This window comes from Rutidosis leptorrhynchoides, chromosome 2, assembly GCF_046630445.1.
Source record: "Rutidosis leptorrhynchoides isolate AG116_Rl617_1_P2 chromosome 2, CSIRO_AGI_Rlap_v1, whole genome shotgun sequence".
Classification (NCBI taxonomy): Eukaryota; Viridiplantae; Streptophyta; class Magnoliopsida; order Asterales; family Asteraceae; genus Rutidosis; species Rutidosis leptorrhynchoides.
Window position 1 is genome coordinate 341836334 of NC_092334.1, and position 8110 is coordinate 341844443.

The 8110-nt window shown below is 32.7% G+C and overlaps 1 long non-coding RNA gene across 3 annotated transcripts; it reads left to right on the forward strand.

Annotated features, from left to right (window-relative positions):
- The first annotated feature begins 527 nt into the window (after nt 1–527).
- LOC139891933 (uncharacterized) lies at nt 528–3315 on the forward strand. 3 transcript variants are annotated; one of them, XR_011773919.1, is made up of 7 exons: nt 528–643; nt 740–876; nt 1634–1747; nt 2237–2395; nt 2653–2874; nt 3004–3076; nt 3172–3315. It is a non-coding gene; the product is annotated as an uncharacterized lncRNA (long non-coding RNA). The 3 variants fall into 3 exon arrangements; XR_011773918.1 differs by having other exon boundaries at nt 530–876; XR_011773920.1 differs by having other exon boundaries at nt 530–876; nt 2653–2821.
- The last annotated feature ends 4795 nt before the right edge of the window (nt 3316–8110 follow it).

Below are 8110 nucleotides of genomic sequence, written 5' to 3' on the forward strand. Positions count from 1 at the left end.
ATTACATTATATGTATTTTAGCCTCTACTTCATCTAACACTTATTTCATCATCATTTATATTATTAAAAACACAAAATCACTTGAAGAAGTATCAACCTATTGTTGATTATAACATCTTTTACTATTGTTGGTTATAACATCTTTCACTTTAAGTTTCACTTGCATGGCTATTACACTGCTCAAACTCTCAAAGTCGTATATATATTCCATAGTCTTGGCCTCTTCATTACTTATTAACATATCCAACCTCATGATGATATTACAAAACCTTCTTATGTAATCTCAAGTTTCATCTTCATCTTATACCAATTCGCATGACTAGCATAATACTGCCATGTGGAACAAGACGTGCAACACACGATACCTACAACTAATGTATCCCACTACGTGCAACGCACGGGCATTGCCAACTAGTTGTTTTTATTTTTGAGCAGCTGACAGAAATATTTAAATTTAAATTAGTTTCAATCTCATCCCATGTATCCCGTGAGGCAGTTATCAACCCCTACCCTTCCCTTTTTTTTTTTTTCAGTTTCCCCGAAGGGCGACGCACGAAAAAAAGGCAAAATCGCCGCTACTCCCATCGCAGGCACCGCCTTTGCTACCACCACCGACGCCGCTTCTTCTACCACCAACACTGCCGTTTTTATTTCTTTCCCTTCAAGTTCACGCGTTTTTACCTCCCAATCAGCATTCTTCTTTATCTAATTTAGGGTTTTTGTGGTTGCTTTTTGTTAGGGTTTTGCTTGAATCTCATATCCGTTGACTTTGCAACCGCGCTTCTGCTTCTGCTGCTACCACCAACAACGCCTTTCCACCGTCGCTGCTGCTACTACCGACATACTTCACCTTCTTTTGCCGTTTCTAAAATCGAGGTTTCAAATGGGCCGAATTGAGTCTTTTGCCGTTTCCACCTTCTTTTGCGTTTTGATTATTGTCTTATTGATACTGCATTATTATCAGTTTGATATCGTTTTATGAATTTTTAATTGTTCCGAAATCTGAAAGGTATTTCGAAATTTTCTCTTTCGTCATTCAATTAGGGTTTATATACTAATAAGAACAAATTCACGTCTTACAAAGTTATGATTATTAATCATATTGTATTCCATTGCTGTGTGGTCGTTGTATGTGTACTCATTGCAACGGAAGAAACAAATTCGTGTTGTGTTTTTTATATTTTGTCTAACTGAAGTGTCGACATGCATCCTGATATTAAGAACAATAATATATTGAGCTACTGTTAGTTTTTTTCTGCAATAGTGGTATAGTTTTTAGGTATATACATAGCTAAATTCATATGTGTATTGAAATATTGAATGATAAAGGTGGAAAGGTTAAATATATTGGGAAGTTTAATTAAACCTGAGAATCAGTAACCCCAAGGGGTTGGCTTGGTGGTAGGATGCTTGGAAAGTTCCAAAGGGACCCAAGTTCAATCCTCACTTGCTACACTTTGGGGGGCTTGCCTTTCAAAAAAAAAAAAAAAAAAAAAAAAACCTGAGAATCAGTAAATCCCCAAACCACTACAGCCCTTCCTTTCTGGTGCTTCATTTGATGAATTGTATGAATGTTTAACGTGTTATTTGGTATAATTTTTTTATTAACTTTATCTATTGCGAATGTTCACAGTTTCCATTGTAGGTTCTCGTGCTTCATTTGATGAATTTGTTCGCACACCTATTTTCGTCATAAATGCTCACCTTTGGTCAATGTGTGAGCCCTCTGTTTAACTCGAGCCTGAAGGTATATAGTCGCAGGTTATTATTTATACACGTTCTTAGAGGGTACCTGATTAGTATATGTTTTCCCCTTCCCATTGACTGTGCTTTTGTTTGCTACTGTTTTTGTTAATGTGTTTGATTGCAAAGGTATACATGTAGTTATTATATATTTACATACATTATTTACAATGAGGTTCTTAAATTCATATTTTCAAATAGATATTGTTTATATGAAAGTATTACTTATGATATATGCGAACTACTGATGTATCATTTACTATGCTCCAAGTGCTGTTATTTGAAGACAACTTATATTGGAGGGCATTCAGCATGTTGTAGCTGCTGTCTTTTTGTGCTTGCTAAATATGTTTGACTTTATGTATAAAAATAGTTACCGTCCATTTTGTGTTTTCTTTTTTCAGGTTGTGTTGAAAGTTAGATTTGAGCTCCAATACGTATATGTTGTTTTGCTTCTTTATGGCAACTCATTTTATTCTTATTATTCTTTCAGATTACTTATCTTCCGACATCTCTGCTAGTTCTGATTTCTGTTTTCTGGATGAGGCCATGTATTAACAGGGTGTCTGATGCTATATATATGGATCTAAATGGTATAATAAGTTAAAATTCCAGATTGGCTGTTGTCAAGAGCACCGAGAAGCTTTGTGATGTATGTGTTTTTTTTTTCAATATTCGTAACATATTTCCGTTGTATAACATAATTTTATCTTTATAGCCCCGCGAATTCGCGGGTTATAAACTAGTAACATTATAAAAGCTGGGTTGGTGTTCTAGAAGCTTTTGTAAAAGCACACTTGAATATCTGCAGGCTATTTAAAAGCACACTATGTGTGTGCATATTATAATAATCTTGTTGTTTTCAGTTGTCGTATTGACATGGAAGTTTGCATTTGGTTTTGTTTGCAGTACCTGAGTTTAAAGCCAGACTCAAAATATTCTAAGGGGACAAAGCTGAAACCGGTGATGCCAATGGGGGAGATTTCTCCTAATTCTAAGGTGGACTCTAAAGAGACTTGCAGGAAGGCGTTGTCATGTGGTGGACATTGTGGCGTTCTTGAATTTCGGCAATCATATGGTGCGTTTCTCATGTGGGAATCATTCCTATCTCAACAAGTTTTGACACTGTTGGTATGACTATTCTTTCAATGTTAAGTGTTGGACGAATGGAATAATCTTCATCTCTATGTATTGTTATAATTTGTAAATCTCGGTTTGTTAATTAAATGTTCTTTATGTATTGTTCCATGATGTGGTTAGGCCATTTGATCCGATTAAAAAAGTTGAAGATGCTACAGGCGTAACTATCGCGTGGCCTTCTACGTTCATATCGGTATGTCTACCATAAATTTGTGATAATATTAATTTTTATTTTTATTTATAACATGCACTTTTATCCTTATAAATATATGAATTTTTTATTTGCAGGTGGTACCCTTGGATTAATAAAGATACGTGTTGATCGAAGACATTCTTCGTTGCTTTTCATTGTTTTTATTTTCTTTGTCGAATTTTATCTTAGTATTGATATGTTGGATTATCTTTGAATTTTTAATGTTTAGTGTTTTTCAATTTATGAGTACAATTTATTAAAATATGATTATGTTTTATTTTATATTTATTTTTAATAGAAATTATTAATTGGATGTCCAAAATCTGAATTAAATAAAAACTAGACCTGAATATATAGATTTAATAATCCGATCCGGGCCCAAATAATCAAACCGATCCGAATACCTGAATCGTAAAAGAACTCGAACCGGACTTGAATATTCGAACTGGATCCGAATATAGAAACCTATTCGGAAAACTATGACTTGATAGGACTCATTTTGTGGCTTTACTACTATTACGTGATAGGACCCCATATTGCTTAAAAATACATTTGTATTAGGACTTTTTTTAGTGGTACTAACCTTGAAAATAAGGACCTTTTTATGTGGTACTAAAGTAACATATCTTTATATATTAGGACCAATTTTGTGGTTTTAAGATATTTATATTATGACTTTTTAGTGGTACTAATCTTAAAAATCTTTATATTAGGACATTTTATGTGGTACTAAAGTATCATATAATTATATATTAGGACTCATTTTGTGGTTTTAAGGTGTAAAATATTTTTATTAGGACATTTTTTAGTGGTACTAACATTAATAATAATTATATTATGACCCTTTATGTGGTACTAAATTATCATACCTTTATATATTAAGGACCTATTTTGTGGTTTTAACGTTTCAAATATTTATATTATGACTTCTTTTAGTGGTACTATCCTTAAAAATAATTGTATTAGGACCCTTTATGTGGTACTAAAGTAAAATATGTGCATATTAGGACTTTTTCATTTGGTACCAAACTAGTGTATCGTTATATTAGGACTTTGTTTATTGGTACTAATGTACTATCTTTTTACAATAGGACCATTTTTTAGTCTTTAAGAATTCTAAATTTTTATTAGGACACTTGTGTTGGTACTTACATCATATATTTTTACTTTTTGGGACACCTTGTGTATGTCTCAATTTCAAAAAACGTCTCCTAATATGTATTTTAAGGACCTTTCTTTGTGGTTGTTAATTATATTATAGGACCTAATCATTAGTTTCATAATCTTATGACCTTTTAGGACACTTTTTAGTTTCTATACTTTATACGACCGCGTTAGATACAACCCCCATTGGTAGGTCCTATAAAGTGGCTTTATAGGACCAAATTGGGGGTCCTATAGGAGCATTTTTCTTGTAGTGCAATACGCAACTAACGTAACATCATAAGCAACAGCTAAAACCGATAGCGCCCCAAACGACTATGGCAACGCAAGTCCCAAGGTGTACAAAATCGACTATTGTCACACCCATAACAACATGTGAGCGAAACACGGCTATCGCATCACTAATCACACAACATGGTCCTCGCGACCCCACCATTGGTGTATAAAACAACCAATAGATCACAACATCCAACATGGTCGAAACAACCCGAGCCTAAACACATATGGAGGATGGTCGAAACAACCCAAACCTTAGTGAATTCGCAACAACCCGAAATTCACCAACCCAATCCATATTTCCACAACAAAATGACCGCACAACCCGAGTCACCGTGAATACGCGCAAACCGACATTCACTACCTTCACCCCATAGTATAACCGAGGATGGCCGTACAACCCGAGCCTTAGTGAATCCGAACTACCCGACATTCACTACCCCAAACTATGAGTCCAACCAACAGGGACAATCGTACAACCCGAAACATTGTGAATACGAACAACCCGATATTCACGTCCCAAACCACACACAAGGAATGGTACTCGCATTTTCCAACGGTACTCGCATTTCCCGATAATGTTATACCATGCCGATATAACACTACTCCCATCACAAATATCCATTAGTATACTTAACACCGCGTACACTAATTCCCCGGGTGATGTCTTAAACACCGCGACTAACTCACCCCCATGACAATGTGGTGTCTTGAACACCGCGAAGATACCACATGTCGATCAAACCAATGAGTGGTGTCTTAAACACCGCGACTAACCCACTCGTCACACATGCTCTTTTGGCCTCAACAACGAGTAGTGCAACATCGCGCACTGCCACACTATAGTGAATCCTAACGGATTACACTAACCATTCACCACAACCAAAAGTATATACGCATACTTATAACCTGTGAAGACCCGTCCTAATCTATCCGGACGAAGTCCATATAGATTATAAACGATTCACAACAGTTGATTACATCGCGAGGTACTTGACCTCTATATGATACATTTTACAAACATTTTATTCGTTTTTGAAAAGACAAACTTTCATTACATCAAAAGTTGACAGCAGGCATGCCATTTCATAATATATCTAACTATAATTGACTTAATAATAATCTTGATAAACGCGACGACTCGAATGTAACGACTTTTGAAATATGTCATGAATGACTCCAAATAATATTTCTAAGATGATTAAATGCACAGCGGAAGATTTCTTTCGTACCTGAGAATAAACATGCTTTGAAGTGTCAACCAAAAGGTTGGTGAGTTCATTAGTTTAACATAAATAATCATTTCCATCATTTTAATAGACCACAAGATTTTCATTTTTCCAGTTCTCGTAAATATACGTCCCACACATGGAGACAAAAATCATTCATATCGATTGAACACCTGGTAACCAACATTCACAATATACATATAAGAATATCCCCATCATTCCGGGATCCTCCTTCGGACATGATATAAATTTCGAAGTACTAAAGCATCCGATACTTTGGATGGGGCTTGTTGGGCCCGATAGATCTATCTTTAGTGTTCGCGTCAATTAGGGTGTCTGTTCCCTAATTCTTAGATTACCAGACTTAATAAAAAGGGGCATATTCGATTTCGATCATTCAACCATATAATGTAGTTTCAATTACTTGTGTCTATTTCGTAAAACAGTTATAAAAACAGCGCATGTATTCTCAGTCCCAAAAATATATATTGCAAAAATATTTAAAAAGGGATTAATGAAACTCACGTATATAAATATTGTAAAACAGTTAATAAAGCATTTTCATGTATTCTCAGCCCAAAAATATATATAAAAAGGGAATAATGAAACTCACGCATATAAATATTGTAAAACAGTTATTAAAACAGTGCATGTATTCTCAGCCCAAAAATATAATGAGTAAAAGGGAGCAAATGAAACTCACGCATATAATTATTGTAAAACAGTTAATAAAACATTTGCATGTATTCTCAGCCCCAAAAATGTAAAGAGTAAAAGGGGAGCAAATGAAACTCACCGTATTGTATTTTGTAGTAAAAATACATATGACGACATTAGACAACTGAACAATGCAGGGTTGGCCTCGGATTCACGAACCTATATCATTTGTATATTCATTAATATATATAATAGTAATTGAATAAATATCTTTATTATATTTTAATTTATATAATATGTATAATTGATTTGTGTATATATTCAAATTAATTTAATATTTGTATAGTTATATTAATATGTTCATATTTATATTCATAATTGTTTAGTATTACATTTAAGATCGATAGTTTTATCATTTGTAAGTATTTGCATAAGTAATCTTAATAAATTAGATATGTTGAGTTATACGAAATTTTATTATAATTATAGTAAATGTAATAAATATATTTATGTATGAAATATTTATATATTTGAAAAGATAGTTTTGACAATAATAATGATTTACCAATAATAATAACTTTTAATAATAATAATAATATTGTTTATACTGATAATTATAATAACAATAGAAATTTTATTGGTAATGATAATGTTTTTATTTTATGACACTCTTCCTAATATTCAAATATCTTCGTATAAAAATAATGTTTTAGTGTTATTACTAATCTTAATAACAATGATAATAACTATAGTTTTTAAATGAAACGAAAAAGTTAGATAATAATAATATTATCGAAAATAATACTTTTGATAAAAATACATAATACTTAATGATCATAATAACAATAACAACATTCTTTTTATTATTCATGTTAATATTTATAATAATAATTAAGTGATAACCTTAACAATAATAATTACATTAATGATACTTATAAGATTAATAATAATAATGGTCATACTATTTATAATTATGTTAACAATAATAATAATAATAATGATAATAACAATAATGAAATTACTACCTCAAAAAGAATAATGGCTTAAAATAATGTCCGAGCCCGAGATCGAACCCAAAACCTCTCGCTTAACCCAACTCCCATCCAAACCATATTTCTACTAGTTACTCTTTTGTAATATCCAGTACACTTAAATATTTAATCCACAAAACTATTTATGTACTAGTTTCAGCCCAACCGTAAATGGATCAATAGGTCACGGCCCAAATGAAAAACACGGCCCAACACGAGTATGGCCCAACAGTCCCACACTCTTTAGTAGTTTTTTTATTGAAAAAAAAAAATATTTTGCAGTTTCTCGGTTTTGAACCCAAGACCTCTTGGTAACCAAGACACACCTCAAACCATTCAACCACACCTGTTTTTCTGAAATAAACTCATATTAATTTCTTTTAACCTTTAAGTCTATTGTCTTCAAAATACAAAACCCATTTATATCTTCATCATCATCATCATCATCATCATCATCAATATCAACCTAAACGTCACCATTTTATCTTCATTAACTCTATCATGTAACATGATCATCATTTTCATCTGTCACCTCACTGTTCTAACATAATCATTTCACCATCGTTGTTATATAGAGGAAGAAAAAGAAAACAAAACAAAAAAGAAAAATATATGGCGAGTGAATGTTCGAGAAGATGATGAAAAGTACTATCCATTCGAACAGAAGTTATAGCAGT